This window comes from Saccopteryx leptura, chromosome 2 (genome assembly GCF_036850995.1).
Source record: "Saccopteryx leptura isolate mSacLep1 chromosome 2, mSacLep1_pri_phased_curated, whole genome shotgun sequence".
NCBI classification, from domain to species: domain Eukaryota; kingdom Metazoa; phylum Chordata; class Mammalia; order Chiroptera; family Emballonuridae; genus Saccopteryx; species Saccopteryx leptura.
In genome coordinates this window covers 23,804,999-23,821,591 of record NC_089504.1, presented here as the reverse complement: position 1 = coordinate 23,821,591, position 16,593 = coordinate 23,804,999, and the positions used below count along the sequence as shown (strand labels likewise).

General features: G+C 40.2%; 1 protein-coding gene across 7 annotated transcripts in view; it reads right to left on the bottom strand.

Moving 5' to 3' along the window:
• The window catches only part of LPAR1 (lysophosphatidic acid receptor 1), a 145,842-nt gene that overhangs the window by 66,479 nt on the left and 62,770 nt on the right, over nt 1-16,593 (bottom strand). The window lies entirely within an intron of this gene.

Sequence of the window (16,593 nt, the reverse complement as noted above, 5' to 3'; positions counted from 1 at the left end):
GCAGAGATTAAATCTTTGGAAAGTTGTTATTGCACCCAAAGAGATGAAAAAAAAAATTCTGAATTAAAAACACAGCCATTTGGGCAATGAAATAAAAATATAAAAATTCCAGAAACCTGATATGGCAATAAGAAGTCATCCTTAACAAATTCATCCACCCCTGAGAAGGTCAGAGATGACAAGACTAAAAGCAAAGGAGACACACATAGGAAAAAAAATCTAGGTATTCTAGGAATATATGACAGACTAAGACAAAACTAAAGTAATACAACTTGAAACAGTAGAAAAGTTATTGCTTAAGAAGAAGGACCTCATGGGGGGGTTGAAGGGATAAAAGGGGGATAAATAGAAACAGAGAAGACTGGACTTTAGGTGGAAAACATACAATGCAATAAACAGATGATATATTATAGAACGGTGCATCTGAAATCTACATAGTTTTACTAACCAATGTCACCCCAATAAATTCAATAAGAATATATTTTTTAAAAAGACCTCAGATTACCATTGAAGTTTTTTATAAATTACAAAAAGAAAACAAGTTAACTAAGAGCAACTAACATTTAAATATAACTTGGTTAGTTTTTGGAATCTCAAGGGTAAAATTAAAAGGTCTAAAAGTACAAAAAAATAAACAAAAAGCAAACAAGTCAAATATCTAGGGAAAGACAGAGAACAAGATATCACCAAGCCTCTGTTGCAGAATTCCAAAGAACAGAAGACAAGCAATCAAAATTTCCATTATATGGAAAAAATGTGTGAGATCCATAAATTCCAAAGCTAATGACTGCATGCTGGTGTTTTCACATGGACAATAAAGAATATGGTCCCAGAGATGTGAGAGCTCAGAAACCATGCCATCTATACCTCCTTCATAAAGAAAATACAAATGCAAGGAAGCCATGAGAAAAGTAAAAACAAAATAAAATAGAATAAAAACACTTAGCAGCAAGCATTAAAAACCCACAAGACACATGAGTCTAAGTGATTGATTTTCATATGGTTATAGAACTCAAACATCAAAGAAAATTCTTGAGGTATAATTATAAAGATAATAATTTAATAATAATCTGGAGTAAAAAATCACTATATTAATAAGAATCTAAAAATAAGGAAATAGAAGTATGTAAATATCTGTTAATTTTCTTATTACTCAGATAAGAATTGAAACAAACATTTAAATTGTAACAATAACTTTCAAAAGTAAGTTTAAATCTGATGATTGAAACACCACCAAATTGAGTAATATTTTTTTTTCTGTATTTTTCTGAAGCCAGAAACGGGGAGAGACAGTCAGACAGACTCCCGCATGCGCCTGACCAGGATCCACCCAGCACGCCCACCAGGGGGCGATGCTCTGCCCCTCCGGGGCGTCGCTCTGTCACGACCAGAGCCACTCTAGCGCCTGGGGCAGAGGCCGAGGAGCCATCCCCAGCGCCCGGGCCATCTTTGCTCCAGTGGAGCCTCGGCTGCGGGAAGGGAAGAGAGAGACAGAGAGGAAGGAGAGGGAGAGGGGTGGAGAAGCAGATGGGCGCTTCTCCTGTGTGCCCTGGCCGGGAATTAAACCTGGGACTTTCGCACGCCAGGCTGACGCTCTACCACTGAGCCAACCGGCCAGGGCCAAATTGAGTAATATATTAAAGTAGGATGACTATATTTCATATTACTAGAGATAAAAAACGAGTGGGGCCCTGGCTGATTGGTTCAGTGGTAGAGTGTCACCAGCATGGGGATGTCCTAGGTTCAATTCCTGGTCAGGGCACAGGGAGAAGTGCCCATCTGCTTCATGACCCCTCCCCCTCTCACTTTTCTCTCTCTCTCTCTCTCACTCTTCCTCTTCTTCTCTTTCTGCAGCCATGGCTCGATTGGAATGAATTGGCCCCAGACGCTGAGGATGACTCCATGGCCTCACCTCAGATGCTAAGAAGAGCTAGTTTGCTGAGCAACAGAGCAACAACCCAGATGGGCAGAACATTACCCCCTAGTGAGCTTGCCAGGTGGATCTTGGTCAGGACGCTTGCAGGTGTCTCCCTGCCTACCCTCCTCTCACTGAATTAAAAAAAAAAAAAAAGGTTAAAAAAAAAAGAATGGAAATGGAGGGGAAATATAAACAATATATAGAATGATAATTTTATAAAATTTATATAGGTAAGACTATAAATGATTTTTTCTTCTTTGAAGAAGTAATATTTATTGCAAGAAATTTAAGGAAAAACAAATATATAATCAAACAGAACTCAATGAATATTTTTTAAGTTTATTATTCTAAAATCCAAATCACTATCATTAGAAATTTCTCTGTAATATTAAAGAAATATGCCCTGTCCAAAGAACAAAGATGCAAATAAAATAGGATTAACCCAAAATTAAATTGTCCTCAAAGCTAAAAAGAGAAGTCCACACTCATGCCTTTTTCACATCCACCAATTACATCTCAGGATGATGGATCCATTGGCTGCTCCACAGAACAGATGTCCCAAATCTCAGGAATTTACCTCACCCTATCATGCGATCTCAACAGAAGTCATAACAGATCTGCGAAACCCGAAGAAGCACATATGGTGTTCATCTTCACCACATGCTTCATTTACTCAAGTTTACATTCACAAACACTTATGGAATGCCAGGTATGGGCATGCCATTGCACTACACTATGCCTTCAGCAGTGCCGGAATGATACACCTGAGTGCCCGCTGTGTGGCCAATCTCGTCTGGTGTGTTTTTCAATACTCCCGAGAGACAATTAAATAATCATTAGCAGAGTGGAAAAGGGAACACTTGGCACAAGCTCACAGACTAGTAATTAAACCTTTGTGCCTTAGTAAGTGCTTAGATAAGAATGTAAATATGTACTGTACTGTCATTCTAAAAGAGAGATTTTAATCTATGCAGGATAAAGGACCAGTAATCAGACATAAATCAAGCCTTCTTGGTTTCCCACTTCTGTTAAAGTACAACAATGGAGGGGGTGAACCCTTCTTCCTGATTCTGATGCTCACCAGCAGATCTGGTTTTCAGCCTCATAAATGCTCTGAGTGTCGACTTTCTCATTTTCTCACCTCTACTGTTTCTTCAATTCTAGCTATTAAATCTAAAGTAACACTGGGGAACAATTTATTTTCATTTTCTGTTCCATGAGGTTTTAGAACTGTTCCTATATATTTCTGCATCGCTGATTCCAAATATGAAATCCATTTCTTGGTGCATGCTCTAGTTTTTATGCAATTTTAATTCCTTTTTGTTACAGTTGATGGCATGCATTGGTTTTAAAATTGGAGTTAAAGGACAACGACTCTTGGATTGAACATAACCACAAGGCAATTAATGTTTTACAAACATCACTTTTACATAATTGCAGTTGTTTTTAAATGTAAAAAATTATTATTTGATAAAAACACACTCTTATTTTGTTTTAAGATTGAATCATGGCATCTTCAAGTAGCCGTAAATGTAAGAATAGTCCTGACACCTTCTGTTATATATGTGGCTGTTACACACTTCAACGTCAAAGGCGCAATATTTCATCATTTGTGACACGTACATATATTGCCTTTTTTCAAGTTTCCCTTGGCAATCAAGATAAGAATTGGGCTCCTCAGCCTTGGCCGGTTGGCTCAGCGGTAGAGCGTCGGCCTAGCGTGCGGAGGACCGGGGTTCGATTCCCGGCCAGGGCACACAGGAGAAGCGCCCATTTGCTTCTCCACCCCTCCGCCGCACTTTCCTCTCTGTCTCTCTCTTCCTCTCCCGCAGCCAAGGCTCCATTGGAGCAAAGATGGCCCGGGCGCTGGGGATGGCTCTGTGGCCTCTGCCTCAGGCGCTAGACTGGCTCTGGTCGCAACATGGCGATGCCCAGGATGGGCAGAGCATCGCCCCCTGGTGGGCAGAGTGTCGCCCCATGGTGGGCGTGCCGGGTGGATCCCGGTTGGGCGCATGCGGGAGTCTGTCTGACTGTCTCTCCCTGTTTCCAGCTTCAGAAAAATGCAAAAAAAAAAACAAAAAAAGAATTGGGCTCCTCATATTGTGTGTCATAATTGTGAGGAAATGCTTTGTGACTGGACAAGAGGAAAACGCAAAGAAATGCCTTTTGGTATTACCATGGTTTGATGTGAACCTAAGGACCACAGCAGTTGACTGTTATTTCTGTCTAATCCATATAAAGGGCATCGGCAAGAAAAAACGGCTTATGATCACATATCCTAATATTCCTTCAGCAATACAACCTATCCCACACTCTGAGACACTCCTGGTTCCAGTTTTCAATGGTTTTATTTCTTTTAAGGACAAAGAAAGTGAACATGGTGATCAAGTGTATTTTGATAAGATGCATGAGAAAATGATTGTAGAATCTGAAGGGTCTTCTTCTGATGCCAAGCAGTCATTAACCCCTCAGCAGTTTAGCCAACCCGAATAGAATGACTTAGTAAGAATGACATAAAAATTGTCCTCAACTTTCTGAAGTATGAGGAACATAACTGGATCATTGTGTGTATCTAAAAATGATCAATTTCCTGCTAGGACAACAGAGAGGTTTCACAAAGTATCCTTGCTTTCTGTGTTTGTGGACAGCAAGCTTGGGAGAAACACTGGACACAGAGGAGTGGCCAAAACATGAAGCTCTGGAGTAGGGATGCAAAATATTGTGAATGAACCTGTACTTAATTGGGACAGGATCATTTTTTCTCCACTTCACATCAAACTTGGCTTAATGAAGCAGTTTGTTCAGAGAAAGTGAATGATTTCAATATATTATTTCTGCTTTTCCTGCCTTGTCTTTTGAGAAAATAAAAGCAGGTGTATTCGGTGGACCTCAAATTCGAACCCTCAAACATGACGAAGAATTTACCTGGAAGATGAATAAGGAGGAGAAAGCAGCGTGGCAGTCTTTTGTGGCAGTTACAAAGAACTTCCTTGGCAACAAAAAAGCAGAAAACTATGAACTTCTGGTTCAAAGAATGCTATTGGCTTTCCACAACATTGGATGTAACATGAGCGTTAAGATTCACTTCCTGAACAGTCATCTTGATAAGTTTCCCGAAAATCTTAGAGCTGTTAGTGATGAGCAGACTACTCCTGGAGCATCAAACGAGATTGTCCTCTACAAGTACACAAATGCAAGAAATACAAATGCAAATTTTTGCCTGAATAGAATTTAAATAAGTTTTGTGCAAATTTTATGATTAAAATAAGTGTTTTAATATTGTTCTATTTTGAAATTGTAGACAAATTTTGATGCAATCATATCTTTTAGTGTATTTACTGCATTATATAAATTATATTTTCACAAAGATGATGCCCAAGAAGACATTCTACTTCATTATGTTAAACTAAATGTTGAAAATGTTACAATAAGATGAAAACCTAAAATCTTGAATTGCAAAAAAACTGTAGCTTACAGAGAAAAACTAATGTCAGATTTGAGATCAGCACACTCGAATTAGGTAAGAACAAGTATTTTTGTGGATGCAACAAAAATTTTGTTTCCCAGTGTAATCAGACCTTTCACCCCACATGTCCTCGCCCCCAAAAGAAGACTAGAAGAGAGACAGCATAGAATGAAATGCCATTAAGTCTCTCTTAACGAGAAAAATAGTTTCCACACTTTTTGTAGCCTCAAATTAGAAACAATTTAAAAAGTGGTATAATTCGCTAATAGAACTAGAAAACAGGCCACAAAATAAAACTGATTCAAACTAAAAGTGTTTTAAAAATAGAGTCCTTAAAATCGCTGCAGAATATGCAACTACTAGATTTTTAAGGTGTATCTGAAAAAGTACATAAAATGTCACTTCTTATGAATCAGGCGAATCAAGAGTCCCCAAAGTACGGCCTACCGGCCGCATGTAGCCCCTGAGGCCATTTATCTGCTTCCCCCCACCTCCCGCCCACCGCACTTCCGGAAGGGGCACCTCTTTTATTGGTGGTCAATGAGAGGAGCAGTGTATGTGGCAGCCCTCCAACGGTCTGAGGAACAGTGAACTGGCCCTGTTAAAAAGTTTGGGGACCCCTATAAATGATGCAGAAGGTGGGGAAAAGTAGGTTTACAGTTGTGAGTACATGAACACAGTTAATAGAGAAAGCTATGTAACAATCATAATCTGCATGTTTTTTTCCATGCAAACAACTAAACCTACTTTTGCCCCTCCTCCCCTACACATACGTAAAAAGAAACTATGGAAAAACAAATTATAAATCAATGAAAATACTTTGTATTTTTTACAGCCCCTTGTAACAGTCTGAACAGTCTGAGATAAAGTGGGTACCATCATATTTGTTAACTTTCCAGAGAGAGTTTTGAGTTGGTCCTAAGAGGAACAAATGGAAAAATTCACTAAAAATATAAAGACATGCTGGAGAAAAACACACGTTTTCTAGATGCACCGCTGAGCACAAAGGGATGCAAACCAAGGTTACAGGCTGCCCTGGCAGCAGATTGTCAGAGTATGGAAACAGGGCATTAAATATTATTGGGAAAAGTTGAACCCCTGCCTTGACTGAGGCAGTGAGTTAGAACTGAGACCTAATCATAAAACTAGGAGTCCTGAAGATCTCTGACATCAGTCTAAGAATGGAGGAGAAATATAATAATAATCCACTCTCTTGCACTGGGAAAAACAAGAGACTTTGTCTATTTTAACTTAGGCTCCAGGTTGAAAAATAAATAAAAGACTCCTTTCAGAAATCATAATCCCAAGCCTATGAATCACACCTAGTTGGGATCCGAAGTTAGTCTCTCAAGTCTGAAAACCCACAAAAGGAGATATTAGCACAAACTGTGGTCCTGAACTTATGCTATCCCCATCCTCCTCCCACTCCAGGTGCCTATACTAGCAAGCATCAAACCTCTCCGGGGGACCCGAACTCCGTGCATCCACGCAGGAGTCTCTCAGGTCAGCCCCACTGAAGATGAACGCATCATCCAACAGCATTGTACCCAGGAAGGTCATCACGTATGACAGTCAGCAGAACAATCGCAGCAGGATTCCACCCAACACTTAAAACAAAACTGAACCTCACTGATTTTTTTGTATTTCTCCTTTTCTACTTCAACTGGTTCGAGAGAGTTACATTTTCTATTTCTACTCTTCAGTGCTTACTCTTGATATTTAAACATGCATACGTGACTTGGCGTCTAAAGGTCATCCTTTTCCCCAATAACCCTGCTCCCATCTTACATGTTACTGTGGTTCAGCATTTTATATCCATTTGTTTAAAAACTGATCTAAAATTACTTAATATTACTGTTTTGATTTTATATTTTCATGTTTATTTACTTGAGATTCTATTGGCTATTTTTGACCTTTTGTGCTTTGATATAAATGCTAGAATCAGCTTGTGAAGTTTAAAAAATTTCCTTGGAATTTTTATAGTGACTGCATTCGATCTATAGACACATTTTCAGAGAACTGGCATCAAACCAATAACCTCACAATCCACAGACATGGTACCTAGTTAGTCTACCTTAGTGTCTACTAATAAAGTTTAAGAAATAATCTCAGAGTTCTTACACGTTTTATTATTGAGTTATTCTAAAGCACTGATACCTTTAACACACTTGTATGTAGCTTTTTGGGGGTTATTTTCTCATCTAAGCTGTTTATTATTGAAATGTAGTTGACATATAACATTGTATTAGTTTTAGGTATTCAATTTTTTAAAAAACTAGGATTGTATATCCATTTGTTTAAGTTTTTGTTGTTTTCTGCTACACTCTTTTCTTCTTATAGCCTGTCTGTGCTTTCTTTTTCCATAACTAGATTAGGGGAAAGCAATAAAACACACAACCAAAAATAGGCAGCATTTAACATTTTAAATACTTAAAATAACTTATTTTTAAAGTTTTATTTAGAAAATTAAATTTAATGGGTGACATGATCAATGAGAGTACATAGGTTTCTGCCTGACCAGGTGGTGGCGCAGTGGATGAAGCGTCGGACTGAGATGCAAAGGACCCAGGTTAAGACCCTGGGAACACCAGCTTGAGCGCGGGCTCATCTGGTTTGAGAAAAAGCTCACCAGCTTGGACCCAAGGTCGCTGACTTGAGCAAGGGGCTACTCAGTCTGCTGAAGGCCCGCTGTCAAGGCACATATGAGAAAGCAATCAATGAACAACTAAGGTGTCGCAATGCGCAACAAGAAACTAATGATTGATACTTCTCTTCTCTGTTTGTTCCTGTTTGTCTATCCCTGTCTATCCCTCTCTCTGACTCTCGCTCTGGCTCTGTAAAAAAAAAAAAAAAGAGTACATAGGTTTCAGGTAAACATCTGTATAGCATTTGAACTGCTGATTGTGTTGTGTGCCCATCACCCAAAGTCAAATCATTTTCTGTCACTGTGTATTTGTCCCTCTTTACTCCCCTCCTCCTCACCCTGCCAACTCCTTCTTCCTGGTAACCACTTCACTTTTATCTATGTCCATGAGTCTCATTTTTATTTTATTTTGTTTTTAATAATTTTAAGAAAAAAAAATCACCCAAAAATTTGCATAAGAATAAATGTATATTCCTGATATACAACTTGAGTTAAACATTATGGTGTAACTAAGACTATAATCCTCACAGATTCCTTGTACCTTGTATCTTTTCTTTCTCAATTGTAACAGAATTAAATTCTCCCCTGCAGGTTCAGTGTGGCCCCACTTTTCCAAGCTAATCTTGAGCAAGACAGTGGGCTGACGGGCAGCTGAGTTTCTCCTTATGGACACGTCTAACAGAGGTGGGATCTATGTCCAACCATGACCGCTGAGTCCTAATTTCCCACTGGTCACCCACACACAATACAGCTTGTCAGATGTAAGCCCTGAGCACAGCCCACAGGGCTGGGATTCTTCCTGGGTCCTCCCCTCCATTGTTTTTGCCAGGTTACTTCAGTAACCTGATCAACCACAATTAAGTTAATGCTAAACAGCGTTCTAGACATGCAAAGCCCTTTGGGTTGGTTTAAACCTAAAGCCAGAGGAATGTTTCTTCCTTCCAGGCCTGAACAATGGCTCTAAAACCTCCCTGAGCGGGATGGTGGAGGTTCATCTAAGTGCAAATATTTTGAAATCAGTCAGCTACCTAGCTCACCAACACACAATCATACCCTGTCCCTCTTCCTGCGGGGCTGGCATGCTTGTTCTCCAACATTGTCTGAATGTTTGAAAGCTGCTTTCTTACCAGCTGAGCCTTTCAAGCACTGATCTGCTCCATGGCCCTGGCCCTTTCTTAAACATTCTGGGAGATGCAAAAGAGCAGGGATGGACCACTATCACTTCTCTCCCAGCCTGAGCCTGTCTAGGAGAATCATTTATGAAACGAGGTAAGTGTAACTTCGGTGCAGTTCTTTAAGAGACTCCAGGCAATTACCAAATGGCAGTATCATTACAGAGCACAAGAAGGTTGATTTTTTTTTTTAAATGACAGTCTTATTACAGCAAGGTACAGTTCTCAAAGACATAAATCCCCTGGGCCCTATTATTATGACCTCCTCAGCTGGCAAAAACAGCAGGGCGTTGTCCCACCTTAGTGTTTATTTACAGAAAAGCTGCAACAGGAGTTCAAAGAAAAATAGCTGGAGAAGTTAGGAGCGGGGAAAGGAAAACAGGCAAACAGCACCATCACGGGCAGTGAGAGGGAGAAGGCCACATCCCTCTGAAGGATAAACAGGTAGCTCCGTTCATCATTAAAGACTAGTCTCTAAGAAGGGAGGAATTAGAAAGAAAAAGAAACAAACGTGAAAGGTCTCATTTGTGGTTGACCCTAGGCATTCCGGTACAGTTTCGTCTTATGAGTAGAAAGCTCAGAATGTGCCCTCCGATTTGGAAATATGATATCCTCTCAAGTGGTATCTGCATTTATAAACACAGAAGAGGGCATGGATGAATTTATACTGCAATATGAGAACAAAGTTAACTGCTAATGGAAACGTGGTTCGAGATGGAGTAAGTCAGAAATTTCAATGTTTATCTCCACATGCATTTATTCCTGGCAATGCATTGGAGTTTTCTGTAGAGTGTTTATCTAACTTGGCTTTCTTTTGATGGATCCCCTGGCTTATGACATAAGCCCATCATAGCCACAGACCATGTGAAGAGGTAACTACTTTCTCCCTGTGAAAAACTCCTAGAATAATCACGGGAGAAAGGGGATGAACTAACATATGCCGGGTATCTATTAAGGGGATGATACTGCACAGAGCATCTGACAGATATTTTGCCATTTGAACTTGTGAGCACAGTGTGTATTATTTGAATTCTAGATAATTAAAAAAAAATAAAGCTAAAAGAGATACCTGTATTGAAAGACCTCCTATCTATGAGGTTTGAACCTAAATTTCAACCCAAATCCACCTGGATCTAAGCCCATGCATTCTTTTTTCTCAATTTCATGGTTGGTGAAGCCAGTTCATCGTATGGCATCAGAAACATACTTCATACTACAATTAATTGTTCACACTTTAGTCTAAAAAGAAGTATTATCGAGATATCCATGGCCCTGGCCCTTTGGCTCAACAGTAGAGCATCAGCCCAGTGTGTGGATGTCCTGGGTTTGATTTCTGGCCAGGGCACACAGGAGAAGTGACTGTATGTTTCTGCACTCCTCCCCCTCTCCCTTCTCTCTATCTCTCTCTTCTCCTCCTGCAGCCATGGCTCAGTTGGAGTATATTAGCCCTGTGCACTAAGGATGATTCCATGGCCTCGCCTCAGGTGCTAAAATAGCTCGGTTGCCAAGCAATGGAGTAAAGCCCCAGATGGGCAGAGCATCACCCCATAGGGGGCTTGCCAGGTGGATCCCAGTTGGGGTGCATGTGGGAGTCTGTCTCTGTGCCTCCCTGCTTCTCACTTAAGGGAAAAAAAGATATCTGTGATCCCTTACTGTAGAAACTACTAATTTAGTAATTGCACCCATGCCCATATGGAGCCTTCCATGTATGTCTCATTTTTTTATTCTTTAGTAGTGAAATATTTAGGTTAATATTCCAATCTATTCCCTCACTTAGAGAGTAAAAGGGAAACACTTGTTAAATCTTTTTTAAAAATCTTTGAACGGTTTCAAGCAGAAGAGTTGACTAATCTGATCAATGTTTTTAAAGGGTAACACAACATACCAACTACAAAAATAGTTTATAGAAAAACAATCGAGGGATCGTGAATATGAGTGAACATAAAATGATATTAGAGAGTTTTTAAAGTTCATGTTAAGTATAAGAATGGTACTGTGATGCTTATGTAAATTAATTATTTTTTTTAGAAATACACATTGATGTATAATGAATTTGTTTTAATTAAAATGATTCATCCCTTCAAAATGGGAAAAAACTAAGTACAGCAAAAGGTTCATAATCACTGAATCTAGGTGATGGCTATAATGGGCTGCATTATATTATTGTTTTTATCTTTGTGAATGTTTGAAAGCTATCATCATACAAAGATCACTTCCTTAAAAAGTCTTTTAATCTTAAAAAACACAACCCATTTAATATGGAATTCAATTGTTTTAATCCACCAGTACGCACTCTCTAATATCAGAACTAAAACCTCTAAAACACAGATTTTTGTAAATATGATGAATTTCATTAGGATCGTTTACTGGTAATGATGTTCAAACACACCTGTTTTCCACAAAACAGTAAGCAGAGACCTACTTGTCTTCCATCAGAACACTGGGTAAGAACAAGAGGGACAAATCTGTTGTCTAAGACATTGAAAATCTACTCAAATTCATGTTTTGAATGAGAGCTACAGGAAATCTTGTAAGAACCTGGAGAAATCAAAATATCTTTGTTTCTTTGGATTAAAACCAAGATAGCCACTTAACAAGTGACAGACAGAATGAAATACCTTGTAAAGATACTGATGGAGAAGAATCCTTCTTTACTGGAGTCATAGGTTTCAGATCTGAATAGCTTTGAAGTTTTCATACTATTCCGGTTTCTAATACCAGTCCTGGATTTAAGAGGTCAACCCACTTACTCCTGTATTGACCCTTCTATGCAAAAGAAAAATAAAATTTTTAGTCCATATGCTACCCACAATAACTAGATGAACCGCAATTAAAGTAATTCTAAACAGAGTTCCGGAAACAGAAAATAGTCAAGCAGTGGCAAGTGGATGGTGTCCTATCCCACCTCCATCCCCCACGATCTCCACAGGGTAGGAACACATCAATTTAACCGAATGAGCATGTTCCTGTCTGCAAACACATCCCCAGAGCTTCCTCTGGGTAAGGAAGCTCTTTATCAGTGTCTGGACTAGCAGAACTATAAATCAGCTACAAACATAACCTTCCTGCTGCTGCTAGTCCAGTTTCGCCTCACTATTCATCCTGCTTCAGAAGAACAAGGTGCTCTCTGGGCCTGAGAAAACAAAAATCCATTTCACAGTCTAGGCAGGAGCAGAGCAGGGAATTCAAACTGGTCCCACTTCAAAGCACAAGGCCTATCTTTCACTAACTCAACAGCAAACCCAGCAGGAGTGACAATGAGAGCTTTCTTCCCTGTTATTGTTGAAAACAATCACAGGCTATTTGTTCATATTAATTAGTTTATATCTAGTATTAGGCAACCTTGATTAGGAAAAAAACCACTCTTTGTTACCAAATGAATTGAGTAACAAACAAAACCAAAAGCCCTTTTTTTAAAAAAATTGTTGTTTTTGCTTTAGCAGAGAATTTTTGCCTTAGAAAAGGATTACCAGGCCTTTCACGCTTGAATGTGGGCTTATCTTTACACAGGACCCTGAATTCACTCTAAAAGAATGCAAGCCCGTGTGCCAGACAATACCAGGCCCAGCTGATGGAGCGAGCTGCTTGTTATGCCTTGCCTAAGGAGCCGCTGTATTTAAATGACTTTTACCTACTCGGAACCTGAGGAAAACTTGATAATAGGAGAAAAGACATCAGTACAGGCTTGGGGTCAAAAACAAGTCAGTCCTGGACTAAAAGTTGACTGCACGAATTACATGTGGGGAGCTGACATACAATCAAGAGGCCCATCATCAACCAGAGGATCCTGGGAAACAAGTGGCCCAATGGCCGGCATCTCTCCAAAGAGTCAGCGGCCTCTCCCTGTGACCTAACATGCCAGATTATAGCTGACTCCTTCCAAGTGAGTTTGAGTCCCCCCACCTATTAGAGGCTACTACTGTGTCTAACATATGGTAAGAATAACGGGGCCTGCTACCTTGGTGGAGAGTACTTAATGAACTTCTTTAACAAAATTATCAAAAGTCAAGGTTTGAATTCCAGGCCTAAGATTTAAAAGCTGAATGGCCTTCTTCAAGATTAATATTAAATCTCCTAAGCAGTGGTCGGCAAACTTATTAGTCAACAGAGCCAAATATCAACAGTACAACGATTGAAATTTCTTTTGAGAGCCAATTTTTTTAAAACTTAAACTATATAGGTAGGTACATTCCTTATCGAGGTAGCGCTTGCACGTGCTATTATGTGGAAGAGCCACACTCAAGGGGCCAAAGAGCCGCATGTGGCTCACAAGCCACAGTTTGCTGACCAGGGCTAATGTGGCTTGCAAGGCCCTGCAAAATCTTCTCCAACCTTGTAACCTAACCCATCTGCCTCCTTTGCAACCATAAGGATGCTGATAAATATCTAACAATGGGCTCTTAGGAGTGAGGGGTTATGTTTGCCAATTTCCATGGTATAAATACTCCACCCTGGCAGATTTCAAGTTATAAGCATGAAGCCAGTGGGTCCACTAAATTCCTGAAAACTTAACCAGATGTTGTGAGCTGGCAGAGCTGGCTCTAGCACATCACTTACAACATTCCCCACTGTACTGCAACTATCTTGAGCTAACATGCAAATGCTGTGCCCTCTCTCACATTGGGACACTTGACATTCACACATGCCATATCCTCTTCCTTACCAGAATAATTCATACTCATAAGCTCCCAGCCTGGTGGTCTTCCTTCAAGAAGCCTTCCCTGATCCTCCTAGTCTCTCCTGGGTGCTCCCCTTGACTCCTCGAGCACTCAGACTTCCCGCGTCCTAGCATTTGTGATACAGCATTGCCAGTTTTGTTCCCTTATCTGTCTATTTCCCATTCCATTTCCAAAGTCTGGCAGGGCAAAAGCCTTGTTTATTTTCTTTATTCTTGTATCCCCAGGCCTGCCTCAGTGCTTGCTAGTGATGAACACTTAGATGTATTGAGTAATATGTGCCCGATACTGTTCTAAATTGTAAACAGATTATCTAATTTCATCCTTTAAACAACCCTGTGAAGTTGGCTTTATTATTATTATGCTCATTTTCAGATGAGGAAGTGGGGGCACTGAGAGGAGGAAAAGCCTTTACCCCACCCCTCACTCCTATGTGGTCCATTAGTAAATCCTAGAGCCAGGATTTGAGCTCAAGTGGTATGACTGGAAAGCCATGTGTATCCTTCTAGACCATATTTCTTGAACATTTCCCCCTCTTCCCCATTGGTGACTCTCAGGGAGAATGTTTTAATAAAATTTAAGCCCTCCCTAATGAGAGAAATTAAATACAAAGGAATAAGATTTCTTCATGTAGGGTTAAGCTTTGGAGGGATTTCCATTACCCAAGATCCAATATTTGCTCTCTTGGGGAAAATATCATTCTCTTTGACAATGCATGTTCTAGACCTCTCATTATGCATTTACATTAACGTAGCAGACATGCATCCCTAAAAACATATGGCTTTATTTGACAGTTTTAACGATATCTTCCTGTAAGTATTATTCAGCACCATGCTTTCTTTTCCCTCCACCGGCTATCCTGGAGTGGGACAGCTGTGGGAAGTACACAGGGGTGGGCAAAAGCAGGTTTACAGTCATTCCTATGGAAAACAACGCAACAATTAGTAAATAATACAAGAATAGACTCTGCGTTTCACATCCTCACAACTGTAAACCTATTTTTGCCCACCCTGTATAGGTATCATTTTTTTAACTGCTGCATGATATTTAAATCATATCAATAGGCCTAAATGTACTAAGTCCTTCTGCTACTGTATATTTTTAGAAAGTTTTTTATTTCTGGGCCTTCAATTAAGGTTTCAACTAGTCTCTTTATGCAACGTCTCCTTGGGCTTGTATGTAAGTGTTTTTCTAAGTAGACACCAGGATGGGAACAGGGTACATGCTCAGGTATGCAATTCTAACAGATACTGTCAAATCACCCCCGGGAGTGACCATAACTTAAAAGAGTACACGTTTCCCCAAGTGTTTATTTTTAACGTGACCTCTTTCTACCTTGGGTGGTGTTAAACATTTTAATTCAATGAGTCATTTAAAAACATTTATGTTACACACCGGCTGATAGTAGCTTGTGTAAGAGGGAAGGTGGGGAGATAAGATGAGGCCCTTGGAAAGGCTGAGATGGACGGCAGAGGCTGGAGGTGCTGACACGCCCCCTCCGGAAAGCCTGCGCCAGGGCCCGGCACCAGGGCCCCGCACCAGGGCCCAGCGTCACAGGGGGCTAAGAATAGCCATTGCCCGGGAACAGCTGCCGCGCTCGGAAATGAGAGGACCTCAGGCAACAGACACCGAATCTTTTTCCCCATTCCCCAAGTCTCTCGGGCACCAAAACACACTATTGAGGGGAACGGAAAACAAATACCCCGAGTTAATGAAGTGTAGCAAAGACAGTGACCCATTTACCAGAAAGAGAAATACACAGCATGGAGATAACACTAAACATCCTGGAAAATAAATGCTAAAAGCCTTAAAATGTTAAAGAACAGCAAGGACTTTATCCATAAGATAAAGTTCAAAGGTCTCTTAGAGTATTAAAAAAGAAAAAGCATAATAAATAAAAGTAAAAATGCCCTTTTCTCCCACTCCTTCCCTTGTCTCCTTTATACATATAATAAACATTCCTCCTTAAAAGGCACACAAAATGTAGTAGCTTGGAAAAGAATACAGAAAAAAAAATAGTGAGGAATAACTCTCTGTATTGCCAATATTCAAATTTCAACCAATATGGCTCTTCCTCAAAGGTATGCTTTTTCCTTTAACCTTGACCTGAAAGTGACTGTCGTGAGTGAGAGGGGGGTCACACTTTAGAAGAAGAAGAAAGAGGAGCAAACAGGAAACGACACCTGCCGAGCTCCCACTATGTCCTTCGCGTTAATCCGTATCACCATCCCGTGAGGCATGGTTACAGGACAGGGAGCTGAGCTGACCAAGGTTGGCATGACTCAGGCTCCTTATCCAGCAATCAGGACGTGAATCCAGGCCTAATGACTCCAAAGTCTCCTTCCCCGGTGAGCCACTCCGCCTGCTGAAACTGAAAGAGTCCGGTTAATACCTGAGCAGATCAGATTGTAAAATGATCCGAACAAAGACAATGTTCCTGCCGTCTTCCTGGTCTTCGCTGGACAGAAGATAACTCATATTACCGCGGTTCAGAAGTTTCTAGAATTGCATTTTCTTTTCCAAGTTACTAGAATAGGAATAATTATAGCAGGAGGACAATGAGACAGCATTCAGAACACTTGCTGTAAGATTACATCTGTTCTGAGATATTTCATTAAACCCTAAAAGAGCCAAGGGAGGAAAAGCAGCAGGATTCACTTGTATCTTGATTTGGAATCTGATGCCGATATAATAACAGCCAAACACCCTAAGCACTG